Source organism: Lissotriton vulgaris, chromosome 1_1 (genome assembly GCF_964263255.1).
Source record: "Lissotriton vulgaris chromosome 1_1, aLisVul1.2, whole genome shotgun sequence".
In the NCBI taxonomy this organism is placed as follows: domain Eukaryota; kingdom Metazoa; phylum Chordata; class Amphibia; order Caudata; family Salamandridae; genus Lissotriton; species Lissotriton vulgaris.
In genome coordinates, this window is record NC_141685.1 from 70944129 (window position 1) to 70961678 (window position 17550).

The 17550-nt window shown below is 50.0% G+C and overlaps 1 protein-coding gene across 1 annotated transcript in view; it reads right to left on the reverse strand.

Moving 5' to 3' along the window:
• LOC147737348 (uncharacterized) overlaps window positions 1–17550 on the reverse strand; it is a 935485-nt gene that overhangs the window by 569510 nt on the left and 348425 nt on the right. Inside the window, exon 2 of the transcript XR_015296583.1 lies at window positions 9157–9226. The gene's annotated coding sequence lies outside the window, so the exon portion shown is untranslated. The remainder of the gene's footprint in view (window positions 1–9156; window positions 9227–17550) is intronic.

The window sequence follows — 17550 nt, forward strand, 5'->3', positions numbered from 1 at the left end:
AAGTATGAGTGCACCCTGCTTACTCATACCCAAACATTAGTAAAGGTGTGGAAAGAGGCTACCAACTATTTAGGCTGGGAAGGTAAGCTGACTGAAATTACTCCACTGTATGATGGTGATTTCTTAAGTGCAGTGGGAGGATTGCAGGGCTTCTCCCAAATGGGGATTGATTAGCTTAGAAAAATAAGGCACCTGGCCCGGATGGAATACCTCCTGATCTATACCTCAGTAAAATAGAGCTGTGGGCGCCCATTCTCACGAGGGTCCTGAACTGGGCAGTGGAGGCGGGTCTGCCGCGTTCTTGGTCCTCGGGAACCATAGTTCCAATTTTCAAAAAAGGAAATTGAGATGACCCCAATTGCTATCGCCCGATATCTTTGATTGATGTCACAGCGAAGGTCCTGGGTAGGGTGGTTTTAAATCGCCTGACTGATTGGGCAGATACCCACCGGGTAATAATGGACACGCAATATGGGTTCAGGGAGGAGGCAGTCTACCTGGGGTTCATGGACCTCTCCGCGGCATTCGATCATGTGAATAGGGAGAAGCTATGGGCCCTGATGAAAGGTCTAGTGGTGGATCAGGATTTAGTTAACATCCTAAAGGCTTTATACTGGAACACAACAGCGTCCGTCCGTTTTAACCAAGACGGAAGCAAGACCTCACCATTTCCATGCACTAGTGGAGTGCGGCAGGGCTGCATTTTAGCTCCTTTTTTGTTTTCACTTTATATTAATAATTTAGATAGGGATTTATGCAAACTTGGAGTGGACTCCCTGCAAGTAGGTACCCGCCCAGTCCCCATCCTGCTTTACGCAGACGACGCAATGTTATTAGCCGGGACACCACGGGGGTTACAGAGGCTCATCAATGGATTCGTGAGTTTTATGGCCTCACTTGATTTGTCAGCAAATCTGGACAAATCATATGTTATGCTCGCGAGACACTCGCTGTTCTGTTTACCTAATGGTCATCCTCTCCCTCTGTTATTATTTTCCCTTCTAGTTGAGGACCTCCTCACGCCATTGCAGGTATATGTGGATACTTTTTTGAAATCGGCACTGCACGTGTAAAGGCATGGCACATTTGCTTGCACTACGTTAGTTACTTCCCTAGCACAGGCATGTTTGTCTCTTCTGGCACCGTACCAATTTGCATGGGGATCATGTTTTAGGTCAGCTCGATTACGATGTACCATGTGAAACTGACAAAATATATCACATGTATATGTACACATATGTTTAAACTTATAAGTTGTGGAACATTTGTTCTACCGCCAATGGATATTCTCTAATGATTTTCTGGTTTACTATTGTGTTTCAGATATGTACATCTACAGTACTTATATGTACCATATATAAGAGTGTATACAGTCACTTTATATTTTTTGGGTCAGAATATCGTACCCCCACTAAAGTAGACCACCTGGGGCACCTGTTCACCCATCCTTTTGTGTTGAAGAGAGATGTTATTCTGAGACTCTTTTCATTTTGGACCACGTTCTGCATGAGTCAACAGCACAATTTGTGATTGATTTTGATATCCATGCACGATCCAGAAACAAGGTTCACTCAATATTCTTTCACAAAGCCCTTTCCTTCTAACAGGGCACCAGACTGGTTTATGATTTTCCCGCATAGACAATAGTGAATGTACTTACTATTACCCAGAATGTCTATCTGTTAGATTGATAACAAACACTTCACACACACCTCTGGTGTATTCGAGTTTTAACAATTTGCACTGGTTACAGTGACCCAGGTGTCGTCCACCCACTTATTATCCATTTTCACCCCGAGGTCTCTCCCATCCCCCCTTTCACATCACTTGCTATCATCATTTACCACATTATTACTTTATTTTCGGATCAACTTTGTTCCACACTCTGTGCACATGAGGTCAATGAGCACAGGAAACCATTTGTTTGTTCTGTTGAGTTTGCTTATTTGTCATTTTCAGGTTTTTTTCTGTACTTATGATTTTTTCTGTACTTATGATTTGACTATTTGTCACATACATGTTTTACAGCCCTGATGAATCACAGGCTTAGCCCTGTTTGATGAAACACGTGTCGGCTGGCGTCCATACTCGATAAAGAGAACCTTATAAAGCTTGCTTCAAATCAACAGCTTCATCTTCTTTTTTCCTACAAAAACAAGTTTATTTATTGTTTACTTGACGTGTGCACAGTTAATGTTGGTAAGGTTGTCGGCGCTGTTGGTTAGCCATTGAGTGAGGTTAATGGCTGCTTGGTTGGGGTTCGAAGAGTGGGCAGGGGGGTTTTGAAGACGCGATGAGGAGATCTGGTCGAAGGTGATTTTGTTCCAGTTTCTTCGCAGAGTAGGTTGAGGATGGTTGTGGACTGTGGTCTTTTTGGAGATAAAGTGAACGCAGCTGTGGTCCGTCCAATGGAGAGCTGTGGTGTGACTGAAGGAGATATGTTTGCTGGAGGTGAAGATAGGGTCGAGTGTGTGACCTGCGTAGTGAGTGGGGGAGTTAACAAGTTGTTTGAGTCCGAGGTTGGCGAGATTGTCCAGAAGGGTGGTGGTGTTGCTGTCGTTGCTTTTTTCCAGGTGAAAATTGAGGTCTCCCAGTAGAATGTAGTCCTCGGAGGGGAGGGCGTGTGGGGTGATAAAGTCAGTGATGTCTTCACTGAATTGTGCACGGGGTCCTGGTGGCCTGTAGAGGAGGGTGCCTCTGAGTGTGGTCTTGGGGTCGGTGTGGATCTGGAAGTGAAGGTGCTCGGCGCTAGCAAGGTTGACGTCTGAGCTAGTTGAGATGCGGATGGAGTTCTTATGGACGATGGCGATGCCTCCTCCTGTTTCCTTGGTGCGGTCTTTCCGGATGATCTTGTAGCCTTCCGGGATGGCAATGGTGATGTCTGCGGCTGAGGAGGCATTCACCCATGTTTCTGTTAGGAAGGCGACGTCCGGAGAGATGGTGTCTAGTAGATTCCAAAGGTCGATGGCGTGTCTGTGGACTGAGCGGGTGTTGAGCAGGATGCATTTAAGGTGGTTGTTGTCAGGTCTCTGTTTGGTGTTAGTGGATGAGGAGTTGGTCTTGGTGCTGTCATACTTACAGAATTTGTATGTGAAGGGTCCATGGGTGTGTCCAGGGGCGGCTTGGGCGCAGTTGGGGAGTCGACCTGGGTTTAGGGCTAAGAGGGTGGAGGCGGCGTATGTAATGCGGGTGGGGTGGGTAGTATGGGGGGCAGGGGGTCTGGCGCTGGGCGCGGGCTTGGCGCGGACGGGCGTAGACGGTCTTACCTTTGGCGCACCTTCGGCGCAACTGGGGCGCGACCGCTGCGCGTGATCGCTGCACGTAGGTCCTTCTGACATAAGTGGAGAAGTGGAGGGGGCGGAGCGTGGGAGGGGGAACTGGGAGGCGGTAGCGAAGGGGGAGGGACGGGCTGCAGGCACAACAAAATGGTGGGATCAACAACAACAACAGGACGCTATGGGCGCAAACAATCAGGCAGCAATTGTGCTTAGGGGCCAATGCGACTAGTGCGATCTAGCGGTGGAGCACACAGTAATGATAAAATCAATGAGCAAAGTAATGCGGAGCACTATGCCACAGACCGGCTTCTGAGTCAGTTTCAGTTAAGTTTACGGCAGTGGGGGAGAGGGCAATGCGAAGTGACAATCAGCAGCGCTATGCACACAGGTCGGATGCAAGATATAATAAAACAAATGCGAGGTCACAATCAGCAGCGCTATGAACACAGGTCGATAGACAATATTATAAAACCCTGAAAGCAATGGGAAGTGACAATAAGCGGCGCAATGCACACTGACCCATTGATCTCAAGGATCGAGAGGGGACATAAGGGGTCAATAGGTTCGTCAATATAGGGGGGGCCGTGCCTTTTAAGATTTTAAAAGCCAAGCAAAGCACCTTAAACTCAATCCTCCGACCAACAGGCAGCCAGTGGAGCGCTTGCAGTGTTCTTGAAACCGGACAACGCCTAGGCAGTCCTACCACCGCTCTAGCTGCAGCGTTCTGCACTCGCTGCAGCCGCGTGAGTTCAGCCTGGTTTGTTCCTGCTAGCAGCGCGCTGGCATAATCTATCCTAGATAGTACTGAGGCTTGGACCACTAACTGTCTGGTGGTGGCATCGAAGAATTTAAGTACAGGTCTAAGGCCCCTGATGATGCCAAAGCAAGAGGCTGCCACCCTCTTAGTGTGGCAGGTGAAACTAAGGGTAGGATCCAGCCAGACCCCAAGATTTTTTATCTCCATTACAGGAGAAGGGGTCATTCCTAATTCGGGAGGCCACCAGTTATCATTCCACCATCCTGCCTGCTTTCCAACCACCATGACCTTTGTCTTCTTAGTATTAAATTGGAGACAGTTCTGATTCATCCAATTGGCCACCGCACTTAGCCCCTCGCGAAACCTGACGGCCTCCACATCTGAGTCCCCACTCAACGTGACCGCCAGCGGCGTGTCATCCGCGTAGGATACCATTGTCAGGCCCCAACGCTTGACTACCGCAGCCAGCGGTCTAACGTATAGGTTGAATAAGGTGGGGCTCAAAGATGATCCCTGTGGACCCTCAGTGTCAGCGGGTAGGAGGTAGATTTACCGGGTGGGATAGCGACCTGGAATGATCTGTCAGAGAGGAAGGACCGGAACCAACACAAGGCGGACCCCCTAACGCCTGCTTCCTCTAGCCGCCGCAAAAGGATCTCGTGAGAAACCGTGTCGAACGCGGCACTCAGATCTAATAACAGGAGTGCCGCTGTTCGACCGGTGTCCAGCACGGAGCACAGATGTTCAACCATAAACAGCAAGGCAGTCTCCGTGCTGTGGCCCGCCCGAAACCCATTTTGAGTGGGGTCCAAGATGTTGGCTTCGGCGAGATGGTCAGCCAGGATCCCATTCACGTGGGCCTCGGTGACTTTGGCGGCCCACGGCAGTAGTGAAATGGGGTGATAATTCTCAGGTTTTACCGGATCTAGGGAAGGCTTTTTTAAAATAGGTGTCACTACCGCTTGCTTCCATCTGATAGGCAAAGTCCCTGAGGCCAGCGACAGGTTGATAAGAGCTAGCACGGGTGTGCGGCATGTCGCCTGCATGTTCTTAAACTGGGCCGATTTGAGTGGATCCACAGGGGAGCCAGATTTAATTTTTTGGCTAAATAAATCAAACCCCTCCTCGGAGAGAGGGGCCAGCAGGTCCAGAATCATATCATCGCCCATAGGGCAACCAGCTGGATCCGAATGCTGCAGATTAGTTGGAAAGGTGCGGTAAATTGCTTGCACCTTTTTGATGAAGAAGGATGCCAGACTTTCACCGAGGGAGTCTGTGCATATTTCCGCTGCGGTGGCCCTCTTGGTCATGAGGTCCTTTAGGACCTTAAAAATCAGTTTAGAGGGGTTGGGACTATTCCGATACTCCTGCGCATAGTAGGCGGCACGAGCCTTACAGTAAATACGATATCATTTTCCAGGTAAAAAGTGAAGGCTAACCATGTCCAAAACAGGCCCTTTCATACATTGAGACATATTTCCTAGGACAGCGGAAACTCTACAGCAGGTCTTGCTCACAGTCCTTATACTGCGACTGCCACTACTGAACATTAATCTTGAATTGTTAAAGCAGGGCCAGGATCTGGACAGGAGCCAATGAACGGGAGGGCAACTCACCCGATAATAGAAGTCTTCTGTCTTCACACTCACTCAGAGAGAACAATGCCATCCCTGTATTGCATGAGAAAGAGACCACAACCCTCAGTGAAACACTCACCTCTCAGATGTGATTCATTAATAAGAATCAAATGAACATAACGCGTCCCTGGGGACCCCACAGATACACCGTTCCTATCAGTACCATAAATGCTTGGGGTCCCGCAGGTAAACCTAACAGTGCTACAAGGGCTTAGGGGCCCTACAGGTAAACCTTTCCTAACCCAGTGCCACAAATGCTATGTGCTCACTGCAGCAGGACTGGACGCTCTAGGGCAGCAATTAGGTTGCTTGGCATTTATCTACCCTTAGCTAAGCCACATGATAAAGGCAGTAGATCAGGATGATTCTCTTCGATCAGAAGTAGCTCTCACTATTGAAAAGGTGAAGACCCTGGTATAACACAAACGCAGACATGCGGTTCGGCTCTACCAGGACATGTAGTAATTTATTCATTTATGTATATGTAGGATTAGATTGCATTGCAAGTTAATTCTTATTTCACTATTTTCCGCACACAACATACAACATAGATTCCTCATGTGCGACCCCTGATGAAGGAGGAACCCCCAAAATGAATTAGGCAGACTGAATTTGAATTTACTTGCGGAACAGTGGATTTTGAAAGTGATTCTATGAGAATAAATATGCTTAAACTGGAATACAAGTGGATTTGCTTCCAAGGGAAGGAGACATTGATGCACTTTTACGGGTACAAGCTGTGGAGCAGGAGACACAGACTGATCTAGTCTGGGCTATATAAACAACTGTAGCCAAATACATCGCCTTCTGGCACGCGATGAGTGGATTACATAAATACTAAAATAATGAATGAAAAATACACTGCATGCTTAGACAAGGTTTGCTATGTAACCTCTGAACTCCTGTAAACCTAAACAAACACCAGTAATCAGACACTAGGGACATCACCTGAAGCTCCTAAGTTTTTCCTGTTGTTTGGTATCTTGTTTTTGGAAGGTGGGTTTTTACGATAAGCTATTTTTAGGTGTGTCTTCTTTTATTCCAGGATGGGCACTAGTTTTGGCATTGTCATCTTTTATACTCTGCATACCAAGTTGCTGACTTTCTTTCACGCATACCTCATTTCCCCGAACGGGAAACGTCTGGGGGTGGGGGGTGTCGGGTAGCCCATGTGGCAGAAGATGGGATAGAGGATAAGGAGTGCCATGCCATATTTATTTATTTTATTTATAGTCTTGTATCGCGCATGAATCAGCCCCGGAGGGGTATCTCCGCGCGTGGCTTCTGAGTGAGTTAGGCAAAACTATAGATCAGGAAAGGCAGAAGGGAGGCTAAGTTAGTCCTGTGTAAATAAATAAGTTTTCAATTGCTTCCTGAAATTAAAAAGGTGATGAGTATGTCTTAGCTGGCGGGGGAGGGAATTCCACAGCATTGGACCTTTAAGGGAGGGGGCACGGCCACCCTGTCTTGCTCTGTTTACTTTAGGTACATATAGCAACATAGTGTTGCTGGAGCGTAGAATGCGTCCAGGAGAATAAGGAAGAAAAATATCCTTCAGGTATTTGGGACCAGAGCCATAGATACATTTGCATGATACAGCAAAGTTTAAATTGAATCCGCTGTTGCACTGGGAGCCAATGAAGGTGGGAGAGGAGGGGGCGGGAAGGGGTGCGGGGGGGGCATTCAGGATAAGTCTTGCCGCGGTGTTCTGTACCACCTGCAGTCTGCGAAGTTGTTCCTGGTTGGCGGATATGAGTAAGCTGTTGCAATAGTCCACCCGTCCAAGGACTAGTGCCTGAACCAGCGTCTTCCTATGGGTGTTTGGTAGGAAAGGGAAGATACGCCGTAAAAGACCAATTGTGCGGAAGCACATTCCCGCAACCTGACTGACATGATCTTTCATGATCAGGGTTTGGTCCAGGCGTACCCCCAAGTTCTTGATGGTTTGCTTGGGCGCTGGGACAGGTCCGAGCTCAGGTGGCCACCATTCCGGGGACCAGAGCAGGGTGGCCCCTCCAAACAACATGACCTCAGTTTTGGTCACGTTGCATTGGAGGAAGTTCTGGGCCATCCAACCTGCCACCGCTCTCATGCCGTCTTGGAAAGATTGCATGACTGCAGGTGTAATGGTTTGAAAAGGGAAAAGCAGCTGAGTATCGTCAGCGTAAGAGATTGGTGAGAACCCGTGAGATCTAATGATCTCTGCCAGGGGGGCCACATATACGTTGAATAACGTGGGGCTTAGACATGAGCCCTGTGGCACCCCCTTGGTGAGCTTCCTGCAGACAGATTTGTAGGAGCCTAATTTGACCCCTTGTTGTCTGTCCTCAAGGAAGCTTTCCAGCCACGCAAGGGCGGTCCCTTCTACACCAGCTCCCTTCAGACGGCCGAGAAGAACTTCATGCGACACCGTGTCGAAGGCAGCGGACAAATCCAATAGCACCAGAATCACTGAGCTCCCTCTGTCAAGTGACATTCTGATGTTATCTGTCACTGACAGAAGGGCTGATTCGGTGCTATGGTTGGGCCTAAAACCAGATTGTGAGTGGTCTAGGCCGCCCGCTGCCTCGATGTAGTTGGACAGGTGTGCGTTGACATGCTTCTCGGCCATCTTGCTGTAATAAGGTAGGAGGGAGATAGGACGGAGGTTGGAAAGCTCCGTCCAAGGAAGGGCCGCATTCTTGCGGATTGGGTTCACTACTGCTCTTTTCCATTCAGTTGGTACTTTTCCCTTTTTAAGAGACTGGTTGATGATATCCTGAATGTATGGGGCTAGCAGGGTACGAAGGGGGGTTAATATTTTAATATCCCTTCATATATTTCTCCCCTCCTATATTCACAGTCCCCTTTTACCAGTTGTCCGCTTTGCTGTCATCAAGAAGTGGAGAGGGGGGAATCGGCAGGCGGCCCCTTTAAGCCGGAGCTGAGGACGGACATCAGAGGATACACGCTTGAAGAAGGGGTGGAGAGCGCGTAAGGTTGGTCAGTAGTTGGTCCAGCTACACGGGGCACAGGAACGCGAGGTGGAGAAACCAGGGGGGGAAGACCGGAAAGACAGAGAAAGACTAACAGCCTTCCGAGAGAGAGAACCGGAGCCCAGGGGAGGTCACAGCTTGCCGTCGAGCAGAACACCCGAACCTGGCGGAGGAGGGAAAGCCGAAACAGAAGACCAGACCTCACTGAAGGACACGGAGTCACCACGCCACGGCCCCGGAGTGACATGGCTCTTCCAGGTGCGTGGGCGTCTACGGGGCATTTGGAAAGGGGCTAAGAAAGAGAGGGATGGGAGGGGCAGCTGAGGGGTGAAAGGGACCCAGGGAAAAGGAAATAAGTGAGACGGAAAAGAAACACAAGAGCAGAAATCATCGGCTACTCTTTTTCTTTTGGTTGCTCCAACCTCTACCCCCTCCCTTCACATTTATGCATGGCTATTATTTATCCCTCCCATCCTCCCTTGATTAAACCATAAAGCAAAAACACTTACCTGAGTCTTTTCCTTCTGTCCGAGGGACGACGGCGGCCGAGGCTCACCTAAGGGACTGACGTGGAAGACCCTGTGGGAAAGAAGAATATAAAAGAGACAATCAATCATTGTGATTTCCTGTAATACTAATAAAAAGTGCATACCAAGAAATTATTCAATGCAGTGTGCTCCTTCTTGCCCGAATCTTCTCCACGAGGAGCTACATACTTTCCCCACAGGGAATGGGAGACAGACACACAGAGACCAACAGACACACACACAGGAAAGCACAGTAGGAAAATGCTATATACAGTTTTTATATGCTTGCATATGTACATTGTTTTAGAAAGATGGTGGAACTATTTATTCTGTTCAATGTGCTTATTTTGCTAATTACTTTTATCTGCTTTTATTATCATTGCAGTTTGGGCTGGACTGTTCCCATGAGGCACAGGGTCAAGACTGATTTGCATATGGACATGTCTGAACTGGGGTGGCATGGTGAGCAAAATAATGATGGATTTACCCAGATCTCTTGACTGGGGGTGAATTAGAATGGTTCAATTACTAATGAAAATGCTAATATTATGGTATTTTAATTTGATATTACACATGAATTACCCCTAAGCAGAAACTACTTTAAGGAGGAATTTAGGATTGGTACGTAGAACCACTCAATCTTTGTGAAGTTGAAAGAAAGGCTCTTGTATAGTTAATGCCTCAAGTTCATCAACTCTCCTTAGTGAGGTTATTGTTATGAGGAAAGCAACTTTCCATGACAGGAATTGTAACGGACATTTGTGCATTTGTTCAAAAGGCGGGCCCATTAGCCTTGTAAGGACTATGATTAAGTTCCACTCTGGAGCAGGGGGAATACTTGGTGGTATAATCCTTTTTAATCCTTCCATGAAGGCTTTAATCACTGGTACTCTGAAGAGAGGTAGGTGTTGTCTATTTTGCAAGTGTGCAGCTACGACTCCCAGGTCTAAACAAATGGATGTGTAAGTGAATCCACATTGCTGTAAATGCAATAGATAACAAATGATGTTCAGCACAAACGCATCAAGATGATTGATATTGTTGTTGTTACAATAGGAAACAAAAAGTTTCCATTTGCTGCATAACATGCTCTAGTACTGGCTTTCTAGCTTCCTTGAAAATATTCATACAGTCTGGTTGTAGTTGTAAATAACCAAACTCTATGACTTCAGGAGCCAAATCGCTAGGTTGAGATCTCTGGGAATCGGATGTCTGATTTCTCCATGGCTCGGAGTGAGGAGACAAGGTGTGAGATGTAGCTTTTGATGTGGAACCAGTGAGAGTTCTAAGGATGAGAGTACCAAGGTTGACGAGAATATGTGGGGACTATTAAGATCAGTGTGAGGGACGTTTGTCCGAGCGTCCGAACCAGTAATGGAATAAGCAGGAAAGGCGGAAAAGCGTAAGCAAATATCCCTGACCAAATCATCCATAGGGTATTGCCTTTGGATGCTGGGTGTGGGAACCTGGATGCAGAGTTTGGGAATTTTGGGTTATGCACTGTGGCAAACAGATCTATCTCTGGAAAACCTCAGTTTTGAACCTAGGGAAGAAGAACTTGGGGATGAAGTTCCCACTTGTGTATTTGCTACCTGCGTCTGCTGAGCAGGTCTGCAATCTGATGGTCTACTCCTGCGAGGTGTTCTGCTAGGAGATAGATTTTCTGGCAAATTGCCCAATCCCAAATGCTTTGTGCAAGGTGCGACAGCTGGAGAGAGTGAGTCCCTCCCTATTTCTGTAGGTAGTACATTGCTGTCATGTTGTCCGTGTGAACTAAGACAGTTTTGCCTACAAGTTGGGTGAGAAAAGCTGAGTGCTAGAAACACTGCTAGAAGTTCCAGGTAGTTGATGTGGAGACGTTTGTGTTTGTCCGACCGCAGCCCCTGGACTTTGCAATGTTGATGGGCACCCCAACCGGTTACTGTGGTATCGGGTCTATAAAAGGCTGCCCTTTTGCTAAGTTTTGAGGGTTCCACCACTGCAGCGAGCGATGGTTGCCGCTGTCTACCAACACTAGGTCGGGGTCGCAAATTGCGAGGCTCATTAATATTAATGAGCCTCCCGCAATTTGCCAGCCCATTGGGAATGCCAGCCCTACCAGGGATGGTGGCCTGCTGAGCTCAGCAGGCCACCATGTCTGGGACTGCTTTTTAATGAAGCAGCTTTTATTTCTTTATTTTTTTTAAATGCAGCCCGTTTTTCTTAAAGGAAAACGGGGTGCATTTAAAAAAAATGAAACGTTCTTGTTTCATTCTTTAAGGGCAGGCACCACTGCCTGCCCTTAAAAAATATTTTTAGACACAGTCACAAAGTGGAAGGGGTACTGTTAGACCTGGCACCTTGGCGTGAGTTTCCCTTCCACTTTTTGCTGATGTGCCTCCGATGTTTTGCTGGTTTTCCGATACTCAGGGCATTGCGCCACGGCTGACCCGTGCCGCAGTGCAAGTGCTCCCTACTGTAAATTGTACATGCGATTGGTATCCATGATTGGTTCATTGGATTTACTGTTAGTCCCTAGTAAAGTGCACTAGGAGTGCCGGGGCTTGTAGATGCCAATACTGCTGGTGGGCCTGCAGCGCTGGTTGCGCCACCCACCGAAGCAGCCGTAAAGATGTGTCTGGGAACTGCGACCGCAGAACCCGCGTGCGGTCTCGTACTGTCACGCTAGCTGGGCAAGTGCACCCACTTGCCAGCCCCCGAACCTTCCCTTGACTACATATTAGTCACCCCTATGGTAGGCCTGCGGGCAGGGTGCGTTGTAGGTGTAAGGTAGGACAAGCCCTGATGTGTGTGGCATGTCCTAGTAGTGACTTACAACCAAAACCGTATTTCACTATTGGAGGCTACCTGCTCCATTAGGCCAGACTGAGCTGCTGGAATTATTACACCCTATAATCCCAGCAGGCTCAAGGAGCATGGTAGCGAGTCGTGTTTAGTATGCCTGAACTCAGGATGATAAAATATTTCTTGTAGTCAAGTTTATTTTAGTGTCCTGGGTTTGCAAATGCTACTTTTAGAAAGTTAGCATTTGCTTGCCTAACCATTTCAGCCCGCCTCTGCTGGTATGTGTATCTGACTGTCTGGGATGTGTGAGTGACAGGGCTGGGGGGATGACAGGTGGTCAATGCGCAGATTACACCTTAGTGGGAGGTAGGAGTGGCTCTTGACTCTGGATCTTGCTGTGCTCTGCCACCACAATGCTGGCTCCACCCTCCTGGAGAGCGACTGATGACTCAGCCGACACCTGGCCCAGGAAGGGCGAAGCCCCATCAACAAGGTACTCTGGCGGCCCCTGTCCGCACAATGCTGGCTCCACCTCCTGTGGTGCGTCTGATGCGCCTGCCCCTCACACTGAAAGCAGAAGCCGGAGTACACCCATCAGGGTACTCAAGGACTGAAAGTGGCTATGCAAAGGCCCCCCTGGCCTGGGAGAACAAAAGAAATACTGTATAAAAGAAGGAGCCCTGCTCCTTGAAAGTTAGATCCAGTTTGGGCTACAGAGGGAACTCTGCCCGACGAGAAGGACCGTGAAGGACAAGGAAGGGTGCTGTCTCTTGCCTGTGTCTGGTGCCTTGCTGCCGAAGGAGAGGAAAAAGGAAAGACTACGAGAAGACTTTTGCTTTACAAGACTTTGTGCCAAACTCTGCTGAAACGATCTCCAAGGGCTTGCTGTGAACTTGCCCCCTGACCAGCGCCCCAGGACCAGTGGGCGCTACATCCTGAAGAAAGCGACTGTGTGTGCTGCTTATCGCTGCAGTACCGATGGAGGAATCTCCTCCAAGGCAACGACACCCACCTGACCACCGTGACCGGGGCCCAAAGCAACAGCGAAAGCAAAGTGAGGTCCAGCCGCCGCTGGCCCGAACACCGTGACCGCAACTGCATCGGGAGCCCGAGAGCAAAGCGAAGGAGGACCCGTCCGGTCCGAGCTCTCGAGTTGCTTGCGCCACGAGCAGCCAATCAACTTGCAAAGACGGACAGTTGCCCTGTGAGAATCCACTGGGTCGGTATCTTGCCCGACAGCCCAGCTGTGAGCGCACAGCTGCACCGGCACTTGGCTGGGTACGTCCTGCACTTGGGGACCGTACTGCTACTTTTCGCCACCACACAGCCGCCGCCTCCAGGGTCGGAGCGGACGACGAGGAAAGGACCCTGCCGCCACAGAACACCGCTGCCCCGGATGACCCGTGACCTGCTCGGCTGAGAGCCGCAACGAACAGCGACCCCGGGAAGGCAACGCGACGTGGGACAGCTCCCCTGGAAGCCGCCCGCTCTACAAGAACTTTATCGACCTGGCCAGAAGGCCCTAAAGAACTCTTATTGCTAGAAAGACCTGTGGCAACCTGAACTAAGTAACTTGGAACTGCTATTTGAAAGTTCGCTAACTGTATTCACAAGCCTGCTCAAAATCTATATAAAGATATATATTTTTACAGAATACAGTCTGGTCTCATTGTGTGGTGGGTTGGTTGTGACGGTGTAATATTGCAGGTGTTTAACCCTATGTGCCCCAAAGATTAGCCTACGACTGCTTAAGCCACACTACCTAGAGGGTAAGCAGAGGTTGTCTGGAAGGTAACCCTCAGCCCTGACGAGGAAGAGAGAGTCCCTGCTTGTTGCTAGTGTTGCACTGCGCCAACTAGAGCCTCCCCCTTCCTACATTGGACGCAGCGGTGAGGATTTTCGAATTTACACTTGCAGTATCTATACCTTAACTTCTGACCATTGCACAGTGATTACAGTCCAGTTACTTAACCACAGACTTTGCTTTTTGCCGAAAGAAGATTCCGAGTGTGAGAACCATGCCTGGCACGAAGAGCCTGGATGGAGCGGAGTCCACGACCTCTGAGGTGTTGGAGGTGGAGTGGGACGCCGCAAAGCTGGACAAATACTCAAAGACTGAGCTGAAGTTTTTCTGTAAGAAACTCAAGGTTCCGCACGCTGGTTGCAAGAATAAGCCAGAATTCTACAAGGCCCTGAAAGCCTGGGTAGAGTCCAGAAAGGCCCCGGAAGACCAAGACGCCCTCGCGGAGCAAGATGCAACGGAGGAGCAGAATGCACTTGGGGATCTGGTGGATCTCGAAAGGCAAGACAGCGTGCACAGCTTTGGTAAAGGCCTGTCGCCAGAGGAGCTGGCAGACAGGAAGGAAACAAGGAATCACGAAAGAAAGCTGGCAGAATTGAAAATCCAACTGGAGCTTGAAACAAAAAGAATGGCGCAGGAAGAGCGAAAGCACCAAATGGATTACGAAGTGAAAATGAGGGAGATAAGCCTGAAAGAGAGAGGCTTGGATCATCCTCCCTCTGGTGGCAGCACATCGCCAGTGCAGGTAGAGTCAAGAGTGCACATCCCGAAGGACGTAGTTAAGGAGTTCTTTAAGGGGGATGACATAGGACAGTGGTTTAGGGCATACGAGGTAGCCATGTCCTCCCAACGGGTCCCTGACAAGGATTGGGGAGCGGGGCTGTGGGGAAGGTTCCTTAGCGAAGGGCGAGATACCTTGCTAGATTTGCCCGTTGAGAATCAGAGATCCTATTCCCACATGAAAGAAGCTTTAATGAACAGGTACGGGCTTACCCCTGAAATGTATAGACAGAAGTTTAGGGGATGTACTAAGCGGCCTGGGAATACGTATGTGGAGTATGTGACTTATTTTTGCAGAGCACTGGATGGTTGGGTGAAGGGTAGCAAAGTGAATGATTTTCAAGGTCTCTTTGATTTAATTGCATGGGAGCACTTGTCTGATCACTGTTTTCCTGAGTTACGCCAACACCTGATCGATAGCAAGCTGTCCAACCCGAGGAAGCTTGCTGAGGAGGCGGACCACTGGCTCAGCACCAGGGTCCACAAGGGTCCCGTGGGAGACTCCGCCAAGAGTGGGCAGGGTCCCCAGCAGAAGAGTGGGGGGGACAAGGGGGGAAAACAGAAAGGGTTCCAAAAAGGCCCCCAAAGTAGTTCCCAGGGGAACCCGCAGCAAGGTTCTCAGCCTCCCCCACCCCCGAAGCAGAATGGGGCCCCGACAGGTAAACCTGTTCCAAAGGGGCCCTTCAATTGTTACAAATGTGGAGAGCCTGGGCACATATCCAGTGACCCCAAGTGTCGCCTGTTTGGAAAACCCGCACCCACTGGTGCTCCGCCCCATCAAGTGACTAGTGTTCACTTAGGAGAAGAAGTGATGGTCCCGGGGGGTGGAGATCCCGTTCACATGACCCTGGTCTTCCTAGGAGACAGTGAGATGATCCCTACGAACTACCTGCCCTCTAACACTAAGAAATATGGGCAGGTGGTGATCATCAATGGCAAGGAAGCTGAGGCTCTTCGAGACACAGGAGCCAGTGTGACTGCAGTGAGGCAGCACCTGGTGTCTCAAGAGCAGGTTGTACCCCATGCCTACTGTAGGGTTATCAACGCTGATAATTCTGAGAGTCAGTGTCCGATGGCTCAAGTTCCCTTCGAGTGGGGGGGGGGGGTCTCTGGTACTCTGCAGGTCTGTGTAAGAAAAACCATGCCTGTTGACTGTTTGCTAGGGAATGACTTGGAGCACTCCCCTTGGGAAAAGGTGGAGAAAACGACTCACCTGCGGATGGTGGGTCTGCCTGACTGGGCGTGCGAGACCACCCGGTCAATGGCAGCCAGTAGGGGTGATCAAGAGGTCCTGGGGCCTGAAGGAGAGGCCCAGGAACCGGCCTTAGGGAGAAGGCGCAGGGGGCGCGGGAAACCGGTCCCTGAAGTTCCCACGGTCCAGGAGGAAGCAGACCTTGAGGGGGATGCCCTGGAGCCTACAGGGGAACAGATTGCCGAACTGGGGGACCTGCCTGAGCTGACCCATTGGCAGCAAGAAGGAGGACCCTCCAGGGAGGAATTCTGCAAGAAGCAGAAAGAATGCCCTTCTCTCGTGGGTATGCGGCAGCAGGCTGCAGACCAGGCCAATGGTGTTCAGGCCAAAACACATTACGTGTACTGGGAGAACGACCTCCTGTATTCAGAGCCTAAGGCTGCTGAACCTGGGTCAGCCCGTGTGCTGGTGGTACCCCAGAAGTTCAGAGCCTTCCTACTGGGTCTGGCTCATGATGTGCCTTTAGCAGGACATTTGGGGATGGACAAGACCTATGACAGGCTTGTCACCCACTTTTACTGGCCCCAAATGCACAAGAGCTCAGACGCTCATTGTAGAACTTGTCCGACTTGCCTGGCAAGTGGGAAGACCGGAGGGAAGAACAAGGCTCCCCTCCAACCCTTCCCTGTGGTTGGTACGCCATTCCAGCGAGTGGGTATTGACATCGTTGGGCCTCTGGACCCCAAGACAGCCATGGGCAACAGGTTCATCCTGGTCTTGGTGGATCATGCCACCCGGTACCCTGAAGCCATCCCTCTGAGGACAGTGACGGCCCCCGTGGTGGGACGTGCACTGATGGGAATTTTCTCACGAGTAGGATTCCCTCTAGAGGTGGTGAGCGACAGGGGGACCAACTTCATATCCAAGTATATGAAGTCCCTTTGGCAAGAGTGTGGCGTAACGTACAAGTTCACCACACCTTACCATCCCCAAGGTAACGGGTTGGTTGAGAGATTCAACCGAACCCTGAAAGGCATGATCATGGGCCTAGAAGGTCCAATGAGGCGTAAGTGGGACGTCCTCTTACCATGCCTGCTCTTTGCATATCGCGAGGTACCACAGAAGTCCCTAGGGTTCAGCCCCTTTGAGCTGCTGTACGGTCACCCCGTGAGAGGACCGCTGAGTTTGGTAAAGGAAGGCTGGGAGCAATCTCCCAGGAAACCTCCCCAGAATGTATATAGCTACATGCTGGCCTTCAGAAACCAAACCAGACGCTTCAGACAACTTGCCGAGGCAAATCTGGAAGCGAGCCAGGAGGAGATGAAGCGGTGGTACGACCAGAATGCCACTCTGGTCGAGCTTCAGCCTGGACAAGAGGTGTATGTCCTGGCCTCAGTGGAGCCCTGTGCCCTTCAAGATAAGTGGACAGGCCCATTCGAGGTTGTGGAGCGCAAGAGCCCCGTGACATACTTGGTGGACATGAAGACGCCCAGGAACCCTTTGCGGGTCCTACATGTCAACCGCCTCAAGCCCCACTTACGAACGTCCGAAGTGGGCATGTTGTTGGCAACTGATGACGGAATGGAGGAGGAGTCGGAGCCTCTTCCTGACCTCTTAGTGGCCTGTGAGAAAGACGGGTCAGTGGATGGAGTTAACCTCTCACCCACCCTGACCCCCGAACAACAGGAAGACTGCCGCCAGTTGCTGGGGCAGTTCCCAGATCTGTTCTCCCTGGTTCCGAGTGTCACAGATTGGTGCGTCCATGATGTGGACACCGGAGACAGCTTACCTGTGAAGCATAAGGCTTACAGGGTGACTG